At 38.2% G+C, this 12,485-nt stretch overlaps 1 protein-coding gene across 4 annotated transcripts in view; it reads left to right on the top strand.

The window, feature by feature from the left end:
* RUNX2 (RUNX family transcription factor 2) overlaps window positions 1–12,485 on the top strand; it is a 129,242-nt gene that overhangs the window by 39,863 nt on the left and 76,894 nt on the right. The gene's annotated exons all lie outside the window — the stretch shown is intronic.

Genomic DNA, 12,485 nt, shown 5'->3' with positions numbered 1-12,485 from the left:
GTTGAGTCCTAAAGAAAATGGATATGAATGATTGGGTGGAATGAAGCCATTTGCTAAAGGCATAGGGAAGGGAAAGACCAGGAAAGGTGAAGAGAAAACAGGGAGAAAGGCTGGATTGGAACAGAGGATGAATGTTGCGGAGAAGAGGAAAATTAAGTTGGACAGGTAGAATTAGGCTAATGATACAGGACTGTAAAAGCCACTTAGAAGGTCCTGAGTAGATGGGGCAAGCAGTAGGGTGAGCCGTGAGTTCTCTAACAGGCTAGTTGAGAGGGCTCTGGATTTCTACTGGTTCCCTGATGGGGAACTGCAGGGATTGGAACAAATTCTTCCTCTGTCTACACAAGGCCTACTGAGATACTCTAGTTTGATGGAGAGAGCAGGAGGGATACAAGGAAGACACAGGAGGTCAGGAATATATGAGGCAAGGAAGCCAGCTGGAAAGGTACTTCCACAACCCAAGTGTGATGAGAATCAGGACTGATCCTTATTGTTAGGAAATGTTATGTGCCATTCAAGTTAGTTTGAACATCATGGAGAAGGAAAGTGCACAAGGAAGGAGTATATTAAAAAGGGGACTCATGAAATGAGTCCGAGGTCAGTCAGCCAACAAGTGTTTATCAAGTACCTACTATGTGCCATCGCTGCTCTCGGCACTCTGGGCACTGCTCCAAGCTCTGTTCTCAGCGTGGACTACAGCATGCTTAATGGCAGGAAATGTGTGGGAGGAAGCCAGACTGTGACAGAACTAGGCTTACATTTCTTTTTCTTTCCTTTTTGTTTTTGTGAGGGGTTATATCTTACTGGATTTTGTATATTCTTCTGTGCCTGTCACATAGTTTGCTACATGAATTAGTAACATTTATTAAATGAATTAGCAATTATTAATCTGTTGTTGCAATTTTTTTTAAAAAAAATGTGATTTGGCAATATAAATTACCAGCCTTAAAAATGTTCCCAGGGCAGCTGTGGCTAGAACGTATGACCAGATTTGGCTTGTCTAACTGCTGAAAAATACTGTCAAATCCAAGTAGTATCCCCCCAGCCATTCATGTGACACTCATACCAGTAAATAATCAAAAGACATTAATTAAGATAAATAAAACATACAGAGAAACACTGATTAAAAATAAAGGGAAAAAAAGTTTCCTCCCTCCCTGGTGGACTAGTGGCTAGGATTACAAAAAGAATTCAAAAAATAATAATTAAAAAAAGGTTCCATTGCTGACAGTGTGTATTAAGGAAATTGGTTTAAATACGTGAAAGGATTTAGAATCAATGTGGCATACTGCAGAGTTATTTATATCAATATGTGAAGTAACCCATGTTTCCTTTTCTAATCCTGTGAAAAGTGCTGGTTGGATCCTTACCAAGGGAATAAGAAGGGGGTGGCTGGTCCACTGCCATTCATTTGACATTAAGCTAATGGGGTGTGACAGTTCTGCCATTGTTCTTCCTTGACATTGCTGGTGTCATAGGTCTTATGCATATCTGTAGGAGGGATGTACAAGAAGACTACATAACATTGTACCTGGAGATTTAGATGAGATTAAACAAACAGATACACTATTAAATGGGCTTTCGAATTGGCTAAAAACAAACTTTAAGCATGAAATGATGGGTGCTCACTAATTTGTGAACTATAGTTTTGAATAATTCATCAGGGCTGGGACTCTGGTTTTAATGATATATGTGTTGACAATATGTCACTATTCACAATAGAGTTTTTAAAACAGTATATTTGTAATTGATGCCATTAAAATGAGGGACTTGGGTTTGGGTTTTAAAGCAGATGTTCAGTGGTTGAGATTAATTTCTAGTAATGGTTTTGGAGGTTGAAACTCAAATGTGTACAAAAGTAAACATTTCCCCTTCAGAGAAAATCATACGAACTCGAATGAAACTTAACCAAGTGGGCATCAATTGCAAGTTAATTTTGACATAGATGTCTGGAAGGCATCACCAGTTACCACAGTGAGCCATACTATAATATTGTCTCTCTGTGCTCATGTGAGAAAAGGAACAAGTTGCTTGTCTAACCCCAGGGTAGTGCAGGCCAGCCAGAGCCCGAGGCTGAAGTCATCCCCATCTGGCCCTGTGTGAAGGATGCATACGTTGGCACAGGCAACTTCACAGAGCGGCAGCCACTTGCGTGTCTGAATTGAAATGGGAGCACATCACAGTCAGTTTCTCTTTCCACCAAGTATTGATCAGTGACCTTTAAAGAGGAGTCTTTACCAAATTGTTTAGCTCCTGGGTCCTTTTTCTTTCTGGTCTTATAAGCACAGGAAATAAAACACATGCTGTTACTTCCAATGGAAATAAAACACATACCATCACTCTCCAATGGAAATAAAATCTTTCCATACAGAAACAAGGGGAAAACTCTGTACAGGGAAGCATTTATATCATCCTCAGGCATATTAAAAAGTGAGTCAATTGACTAAGACATAAAAATATTAAAGTAACGCTCTAAGGTGGACTGTATGCTAAATAGGATACCATTAAGGAATGTTAAATGCCCTTATTATTCCAAAAAAAAAAAAAAAGGAGATATTTCCTTTTTCTTGCAGGGGAGAAAAATTCTTTCCAACATTAATCTTTATTTCATTTGGTATATGTTGTTTTTTTCCCCCTTTGTCTTGCTAGTATAATTAAAACTGATGGTTTCTCAACATAAGTATCATATAGTAAACCAAAGAAATCTATACAGTGAAGCTCAAATTTATTTAAATGCTTTTTTACTAAAACATTAGTTTTCCCTTCTCTTACTTTTGTTCCTTTTTCCTTTGAAGATACTTTTCCCTGGAAAGAAGAGGGTATCTCAGGTTTTTTAAAATTTCAAAGTATTAAGGAGGTACAAATGTTTTTGGTTACATAGATCACTTTTGTAATGCTTGTGTCACAGCTATAGGTGTGCCCATCCCCAAATAGTCTTCATTGTACCCATTAAGTAGGTTTTTACCCCTCTCCTCTTCCCTCTTCCCCCTGCTTGACTTCCACTAAGTTTTTCATTCTTCTGTGCACATGTGTGCTCATTGGTTAGTTGCAATTTCATAGCGAGTACATGTGATGTTTTTTTTTTCCCATTCTTGTTATACTTCACTTAGGATAATGGTCTCCAGTTCCATCCAAATTGTTGCCAAAGGCATTGATTCATCCTTTTTGATGGCTGAATAGTACTCCATGGTGTGTGTGTGTATATATGTGTATACACACACACACACACACATATATATATATACCACATTTTGTTAATCCACTCATGAGTTGATGGGCACTTGAGCTGATTCCACATTTTTGCAATTGTGAATTGTGTTGCAATAAACATTCAAGTGCAGGTGTCTTTTTGATAAAATGACTTGTTTGCCTTTGGGTAGATAACCCAATAGTGGGATTGCTGGATTGAACGATACGTCTACTTTTACTTCTTCCATAGAGGTTGTACTAATTTGCAGTCCCACAAACAGGGCATAAGCATTCCTTTTTCTCTGCATCCATACCAACATCTGTTGTTTTTAGGCTTTTTAATAAAAGCCATACTAACAGGGGTCAGGTGATATCTCATTGAGGTTTTAATTTGCATTTCCTTGATGATTAGTGACATTGAGCATTTTTTCATCGACCATTTGTCTATCTTCTTTTGAAAAGCTTCTGTTCATGTCTTTCGCCCACTTTTTAATTTTTTTTTTTTCTTTTTGCTGATTTGCTTGAGTCCTTTGTAGGGTCTGGATATTAGCCATATTAGCCCTTTATCAGATATATAGCTTACAAATATTTTCTCACATTCTGTAGGTTGTTTATTTGTTCTGTTGATTATTTCCTTAGCTGTGCAGAAGCTTTTTAGTTTAATCAAATCCCATTTATTTATTTTTGTTGTTGCTGTGATTGCCATTGGGATCTTAGTCATAAATTCTTTGTGTAGGCTGATATATCTAGGAGAGTTTTTCCTACATTTTCCTCTAGAATTCTTAGGGCTTCATGCCTTGTATGTAAGTATTTTAACCATTTTGAATTAGTTGTTGTGAGTTGTGAGAGATAGGGATACTGTTTCCTCCTTCTGTGTGTGGCTATCCAGTTTTTCCAGCCCCATTTATTGAATAGGGCTTCATTTTCTCAGTGTGCATTGTTGTCTGCTTTGTAGAAGATCAGTTGGCTGTAGGTGGATGGTTTTATATGTGGGTTCTCTATTCTCTTCCTTTGGTCTATGTCTCTATTTTTGTACCAATACCATGCTGTTTTTGTTTTTTTTTAACTATAGCCTTATAGTATAGTTTGAAGTCTGGTAATGTGATGCCACCAGCTTTGTTCTTTTTGCTTAAGATTGCTTTGGCTATTAGAGCTCTTTTTTGGTTCTAAATGAATCATAGAATTAATTTTTCTAGATCTGTGCAACATGACAGTGGTATTTTGATGGGGATTGCATTGAATCTGTAAATCACTTTGGGTAGTATGGACATTTTAACAATGTTGATTCTACTGGTCCATGAGTGTGATATGTTTTTCCATTCATTTGTGTCATCTGCAGTTACTTTCCTCAGGTCTTCCTAGCTCTCTTTGTAAAGATCTTTCACCCCTTTGGTTAAGTATATTCCTAGGTATTTTCTTTGTAGCAGTTGTGAATGGTATTGAGTCTTTGATTTGACTCTCAGCTTGACTGTTATTGGCATATAGGAATGCTACTGATTTTGTATATTAATTTTGTAACCTCAGACTTTGCTGAATTTATTTATCAATCCCAGGAGTCTCTTGATGGAATCTTTGGGGTTTCCTAGATATAAGGTCATATCGTCAGCAAAAAGCAATAGTTTAGCCTCCTCTTTCCTGATTTGGATTCCATTTATTTCTTTCTCTTGTCTGATTGCTCCGGGTAGAACTTCCAGCACTGTGTTGAATAGAAGGTGGTGACAGTGGGCACTCTTGTTCTACTTCTTAGAGGGAACGCTTTCAACTTTTCCTCATTCAGCAGGACTTTGGCTGTGGGTTTGTCATAGGGTATCTCAGTTTATTTGTTATTCTTCTCAAGCTGGGTCATATTGTTTTCAGATAGGATAATAAAATATTTGCAATTAGATCTTCACTTTCTCCTAGAGATACACAAATTAGTAGAAATATTTTTATCTTTATTTGTGGATTAAGACTAGATAGTGAGTTGGACTCATTGAGGGATTGTGTTCAAAATTAGAAAAATGTTCACAACAGCAGAGGTAGTTTGGCTCCTAAGTGATCATTTATAGGTTCTCTCTGTATCAGAGGCTATGTCTTTTCACTCTAATGTATAAGGTCCCAGCTCAGTACCTGCCGGGTAGTAGTTAACAACAAGGTTTTCAAATGTGTAAGTGAACTGGTAAGTCATTGATGAACATAAGGAGGATCTTAAATATAAACTTTTTTTCCCCTTTAGTGGAGTAGGGTGATGACATGAGAATAATGTACAATGAAATACAAATCATTTATTTCATTCAGGTAAGTGTCAGCATTCTACTGTGGCCCTTGGGTGGCATGAGCTGCTTCAAACCAGATTATCGTGTGCTTTACTTTGTTCTCTTCAAAGCTGGAAAAACCAGCTCAGGCCAGTGTCACAGCATTATCCAATACTTACGTTTTTTTTTTTTTTTACAGGAAATGGAGGAATTTCCTCCTTCAGAATCTGTCTGTGATTGAGCAGATATATAGCCTATTCATGCACTTTTCTCATTTTACCCTAATGAATATTTCCACATTATGAGTTACATCAGAAGTTGTCATTTTGATAGCCATAGGCACCTAACTGTGTCTTAGTTGGATTTATGGCCTTCTAAGTTGTTTGGACAGAGCCTCTGCTGGGTGTGAATCACAACATGTCTTGGTGCACAGTGGGATCGTGGCAGTCTCTCAAGTGTTCGGAACATTTGTCTATAACATAGCTGCTTCACTGCTTTCAAACACAAGGAAACCCTAAAGGGAGTGATGCTGATTCTTGGGTCCACAAGATTTGTCGTCTTTTGGGCCTTACAAGATAAATGTTTATAAGCTGGGGAAATGCTTCAGAATTTATATGTGACTCTCGTTCTTTTGTCTCCATCATAGCTCCTTATAATTCACCCAGTGGCTCTGGGGAGAGCAGCATGCTTCCCAAATAATGTTACCTGCTTTGTGACATATTTATAAGCCTTGGCCAAACCATTTCTTGTGGGCATTCCATAGATACTCTAAAAACTCCAAGTTCCTAATGTAATCCCAGAGGATCTTTCAGAGACATTGTTCAGCAAAATCATCTGAGAGCAGTGGAATGGAAACATAATAACTTTTAGTTCATTCTTCTGAAATATGAGTCTTTTTCATTTTTAATTATATGATATTTTAGGGGTGTTCAGCAATGGAGAAATGTTATTAGTCTCAAGAGTCCTATTTTCAAAGGAGTCTTAATTTTAGTACCATACTTACCTTGTGTAATAAATATCAATACTTAATTGTTCTGAGCTGGTGTAAACCATTCAGTTAATAAAAAAGCATCCTGGTCTAGTTGATATGGTTATATGTTGTTAGTTTAGAAACTTGCCTTTTATTCTCTGTCTATAGGGACTTGTGAAAACCACTTCGTTATTCTGTGTCTCAGTTCCATAACTATTAAATAGCAGCAGCAGCACTAATCTTGAGATGTTAAGAACACTAATAATATTACCTAACATTATGTAATATTTATGATAACCCTATGAAGTAGGTACTAATGTGATCCCAATTTAAATGTGAAGGGAAAAAATGTTTGGAGAATTTAAATAATGTGCCCAAGTCCGTAAACCCAGTGAGTTGCAGAGCCAGGATTGGAATTCATCAGTGATGTCCTAGCCTGAGCTCCTGCCAGGCTGCGATGTCCCTCACTCTGATTGTGCAGTGGTCTTTCAGGTCCCCAAGAAGGGCAGCCAGCCTGGCACTGGCATCTCTTCACAGGTGGTGTTGGTGAATCCTTTAAGTATTCGAGTCTAGTAGGAGTAGGCAGTTTATCTTTTTCCCTCTTTCTATCTTGTGGAGCAATAAATCCTGTTTCCGTTGAACAGATTTTTGTTAGGAATTCTTTATTTTTTAACCAATATAATGTGTATGCCTGACGCCCTCATCATAGAATCTTAGACTTGTGACAAAGGCCACTTTGGTTCAGTACATTTATTCCACAGATAAGCAAACCGACAAACAATTGCTGCAATTTTTTTTTATTGTTTATTTGGTCAGATTCACTGTCCTAAAATGCCCCTTTTTCTCTGTTACTCCTTTGAGCTAATATTTTATTTTTCTTCTTTCTAACCACCAAACTTCTCGAAAGAGTCACGTAGACCGGCCGCCTCCACTTCCTCAATCGCCTACTCCTAGCCTCCTGCAGTCTGGCTTCCGCTCCCGGGCCTTTACTGAGACCTTGGTCTTGAAGTTTGCTAACAACTGTCCACGCCTCACTCTCGCAGCCTTTCTTTCCATCCCATGGTCCCCTCTGCAGCGTGTAACCCTGGTGATTACCTCCTCTGTCTCCATCCCTGGCTTCTGCCATATCACATTCTAATTTCCTCCTGCCTGCCTGAGTGCTCCTGTTTCTCTTTTGCAGTATCTTTCAGATACGTACAAATGGACATCACCCAAAGTCCCGAACTTGGCTTTCCTTTCTCCCTATTTCTTTGCTTGCTCATCTAGGGCACTATGATATAAATAGTGTTCTCCTTGATTTTATGAACGCGTCTCAAATTTTTATTTTTCATTCTAACTTCATTCAGTGTCCCCATCTCCCTTATTACAAAAACGAATGTCACAAAATCCTTTTAATCTTTAAATAATATATCTCTGTAAAAGCTATCCCTTCCTTACCTTAATAGAGGGCATTGTAGTGATAAGCCAGGACTAGTGATTATTCTTCTAGCCACCAGCCTCTTTCCCGTTAACTTCTTTTCACACAGTGCTGCAACTCAGTCTCCCTAAGGCTCAGCTTTGATCAAGTCAACAGAGGGCTTCATGTTGTGAAACTCTCAAGGGTGCCCAGCATGTTACCCAATCAATTACAGCAGCAGTCCCCAATCTTTTTGGTACCAGGGACTGGTTTCATGGAAAATGATTTTTCCACAGACCAAGGCAGAGGGAAGGAAGGATGGTTTTGGGATGATTCAAGCGCATTACATTTATTGTGCAGTCAAACCTCTCTGCTAATGATAATCTGTATTTGCCGCCACTCCCCAGCGCTAGCATCACCACCTCAGCTCCACCTCAGGTCATCAGGCATTAGATTCTCATAAGGAGCGTGCAACCTAGATCCCTCACATGTGCAGTTTACAGTAGGGTTCCTGCTCCTATGAGAATCTGATGCCACTGGTGATCCGACAGGAGGTAGCAGTGATGTGAGCGACAGGGAGCGGCTGTAAATACAGGTGAAGCTTTGCTCACCTGCCACTTACCTCCTGCTGTGCGGCTGAGTTCCCGACAGGCCACCGACTGGTACTGGTCTCTGGCCCAGGGGTTGGGGACTACAGAATTGCAGGCTACTCAGTCAGTTTCTGGATGCCTAAAAAAACTTAGCCATCTTGTCTTTACAACTCCAATCACTTTCCTATTCACATTCTAGTCCAGTAGTTTTCAAATGTGTTACAGCCAATACCTTTTTTTTTTTATAGCAAATACTCAATAATCTCCCTTTACTATCCTGAAATAAAATCCGTAAGTTTTCTATATCTATCCATGCAATTTCCAAAAGACCACTATAATGCCATAACTATAGTGAAAATAAAAGGAACTTAATTTAAAACAAGCTTATATTTACATATCTTAATATTTAAACACTTGGAGAAGAGTATGCTATAAAACATAATGAACTAGCCAGCAGCTTGAACATGCACAGAACCACCTTAAATGTGACAGCTACAAATTGAGATCGACGCAGGTATATGTTAGTAGCTCAGACATCAAGGGCAGCATTACTGTTGGTGAAGATTTTCTGCAATGTACAGCAACTCTTGCTGAAGTTCCTAACAAAACAAAATATGCTTTGCTCTTGGTTTCTAGATAGTTTTATTCCTCGAAAATCTAATGTGTTAAAACTGTAGGAAAAGATGCCTTCTTATTTAAGTAGAGTTAAGTTCTAGGCTCAGGTATTATAATCATAACCAGATTTTCTCACCTACTTTAAAGGTCTGATGTTTTTTCCAAAAGTCATGAGGAATGTGGAAAAACTTTTCATTCTGTAGTACTGTCCCACGCATTGAGGGACAGCTAGCTTCCTTAGCAACCCTGCCCACCAGATTATAGCTGTGCACCCCCAATAATGTGACAATCAAAACTGCCTCCACAATTTTCCAAAACTCCCAGGGGTTTATACTAACCGTGCTGAGAACCACTGTTCTAGCCAGACTGTTCTCACTGTCCCTGAACATGCCTTGTCCTTTCCCATTTGCACATCTCTTTTCATGCTGTGCCTTTTGCTTCGAATGTGCTTCTTTCATTTCCACCTTTTGAAACCTTACCCTTCTGAAACTTTACCTCTCTAACTTAAATGGTACATACCCCATTAAGCTTTCCTTCAGGAGTGAAGTCTGTCAGTCTAAAATCTTGCCGCCCTTTGGCTGAAACACTTTACAATTTTTTTGAAACATACTGCTTTGTGTAAGTTGTTCATGTACAGCTATTACCTTGCCTACCAACTTGTAAAATCCTTGAGGATACAAACTCTTTGTGATATTTACATGTTATAAAAGGTTATATTCCCAGTGTTTCTAGCAAAGTGCCTTGCACAAAGTAGGTGCCCAGTGAATGTTTATTAGGCAACTGAATGGATAATTTTTAAAGAATATTTGTAGAGAAAAACAAAAGGAAAAATTGGCTTTGATTTTAACATTTAAAACTTACTTTTGTTGTTGTATTTACATTTTATCTTCACGTCATAAACTTTGAATAGTACCAATTAAACCAGAAAAGCACACAAAAATTCTATAGGTCTATGGTTTGGTCTGTACATATATTTTAAATATGTGTTTATTGGAATTATTATTAAAGATAAGTCACTACCCATAGCAAGAATTGGGAGCAAAATTAAACCAGCATTCAAACATTGTAGAGAAAGTGGATTAAGTATCTCTTTTTCATTCAATTCTGAAATGTGCAGATAAAAATCAACTTTGAAGTCAATCAGGATGCCCTTGCAATTTCCCTGTTTTCTCCCTTTATTCAAAAACCTCAAAACCACTGTGGGTAATTCCTTCAAGATCTCCTTCTAAAACATGCAGTCTAAAGAGTAAGCAAGATTTCCAAGAACTGAAAGCTTTCAACATTTTTGAGCATCCCTCTCCAATGACACGAGCTAGGAAAGCCCAGTGCTCACTCCACCCACCTTTCATCTCTTAACTGGAGGAGCATGAAGCATTTGTGCAGTCTTTCCTGCCATGGCTTCATTTTCTGTCATCTTAACTCCATCACCAATCCTCAGCCTCCTAACAATATCCGTATGAAAGAAATCAGACCCCTTCAGCAATGAAAAACACATTTAAGCTACTGCACACCACCATTGCCACTGGAAAAGTAGATATTATTTTTTCTGTCAATCCAACTGCAACACTCTGGCAATGTGTAGTTTTCATGGTTGTGTTTTCATATATCAAATAATTAGCCAAACCATAAGTGCTGATCAACAGAAGTATTATTATTGTTTTAGATGATGAGTAACCTAACAGCTTTTTGTTTATAATTTTTTTCTGAGGTAGGATGTATTTGTCTTTGAATGTAGACACCGTGTAAGGTGATCCAAGAAAATGATATGGCCAAATGACATGATTAATTTTCATTACTTTCTTTCCATCTCTCGCCTGAGATGCATTTGAGCCTCGCCCAGACCACAGCTTGATAGGAAAAAAAGCCCAGACTTTGGATGAATCAGTCAATTAAAAAACAGATCTTCTTGTAGTTTGAGAGACACAATGGAATATAAAGATGTACTCTGCCTTCAAAAATTATACATTGGGCCAGGAAGTTTAGAAATATCTGCCAGAGGAGATTACAAAGAAGTATATGATAAATGTCACATGAATGATACAGGTTAGATTACCACCGATTTGGGGGATTGAGGTCACTATGGATCCTGATACTCAGGAAAAGCAACCTGGCCTCCATCTGAGTCTAAGATTGTCCTTTGATCAGATTGTCATTTCTTTGGTACCCAAAAATACTTCTCTTGGTCTCTCTGAGTTTTGTTGAGAAACTGTGCCTTCTGTGGCACCATGGTTGGACATTAAAATGTCTGACTTCCAGGCTTGTTTCCCTTTGTAATATATTTCTTTGAAGACATGCCCCAAATTCTCACATTTGTTAGATCAGGACTCTGGCAGGTCCTGTGACTTTTGGGAAGGCAAAAAGTTTCCATAGAAATTAAACTGATTCATTTGAACCCACTCCCTCTACCACCCTGTCCCAGGGAAATTTTTATAGACTTTGTACATCCAAGTCCCAAAATTTGAGATTTAACGAAAACTTCCATAATAATGGTACTGTAGTAATTATAAGGGTATATAGCTTTTCAGTTTTGCCAGTTAGAGCCAAGGATGAAGGAAAGCCAACCCAGGAGCCATCCTGGGACGTGGACACTTGAGAGTTGGGAATAGGGGTGGGAAATTACTACTACATTCCTTCCCATTCCTTTTTAGCAAAAGTGTCTCAGCTTTTTAATTTGGTAGAGTGATTCCCACTCATTGGCTTCACCAGATTTGTTACATCAAACGGCAGGTCCAAAACAAAGGAGTTCTTGGTTGTAAGGAGTATGTATGGCCTCCGAATAGAGTGCTAGTGTTTGGGTGCCATTTATGGATCTAAATCGGAGAATTGGTCTGTTTATATTCCTCAGAATCAGGGGTTTTTGTGTATATTTTTTTATGTGTAGTATAGAACCCAAGCAGTAGTTACACTCCTTCCCCCAGGCATCTTCAAAGCTATTTAGATTAAGTAGAATAGTCAAGAAGATGGTGTCCTATTATTCCATTAAAATTGGAAACTAGCTTTTCTCTACTAATGGCTGATTTTCCTGGCTTACCTTCCTTTTCTCTATGGAGCTCTGATTTTTTACTTTTAAGTACACACGGTAGAGACTGGTCTTCTTTCTTTAACGGAGCTCTGTTCTTGTTTTATTGTTTTAGCCAGTATGCTATCGAAGTTAAACTTTGGTACTGTTAGTGTTTTAAGAAAATAAATCTGATAAATGAAGGTAAGTAAAAAATAATTTTTTTTTTTTAATTTAAGAAAATTCATCCAAAACTTGTTTGGCAACATAGTTCTCATGCATGACTAGGCCATTTCCAGTTGTTTCTGTTTTTAAGAAATTTCAAGATTTTTAGTTTTTTTTTTTTTCATTTAAACATGCCCCTGGATTGTTAAAAACAGACAAACAAAAAGCCTTAGTGTTGGCTGGTACAACAACTAGATGTAAAAGTATTACTAGAAATGAAAGTGAGCAGGGGGCTTTCTCTACCCCGTCAGTATGGAGACATCAGAAA

Source organism: Microcebus murinus, chromosome 5 (assembly GCF_040939455.1).
Source record: "Microcebus murinus isolate Inina chromosome 5, M.murinus_Inina_mat1.0, whole genome shotgun sequence".
Lineage (NCBI taxonomy): Eukaryota > Metazoa > Chordata > Mammalia > Primates > Cheirogaleidae > Microcebus > Microcebus murinus.
The sequence above is the reverse complement of the archived record's forward strand: the minus strand, read 5'-3'. Positions and strand labels throughout refer to the sequence as shown.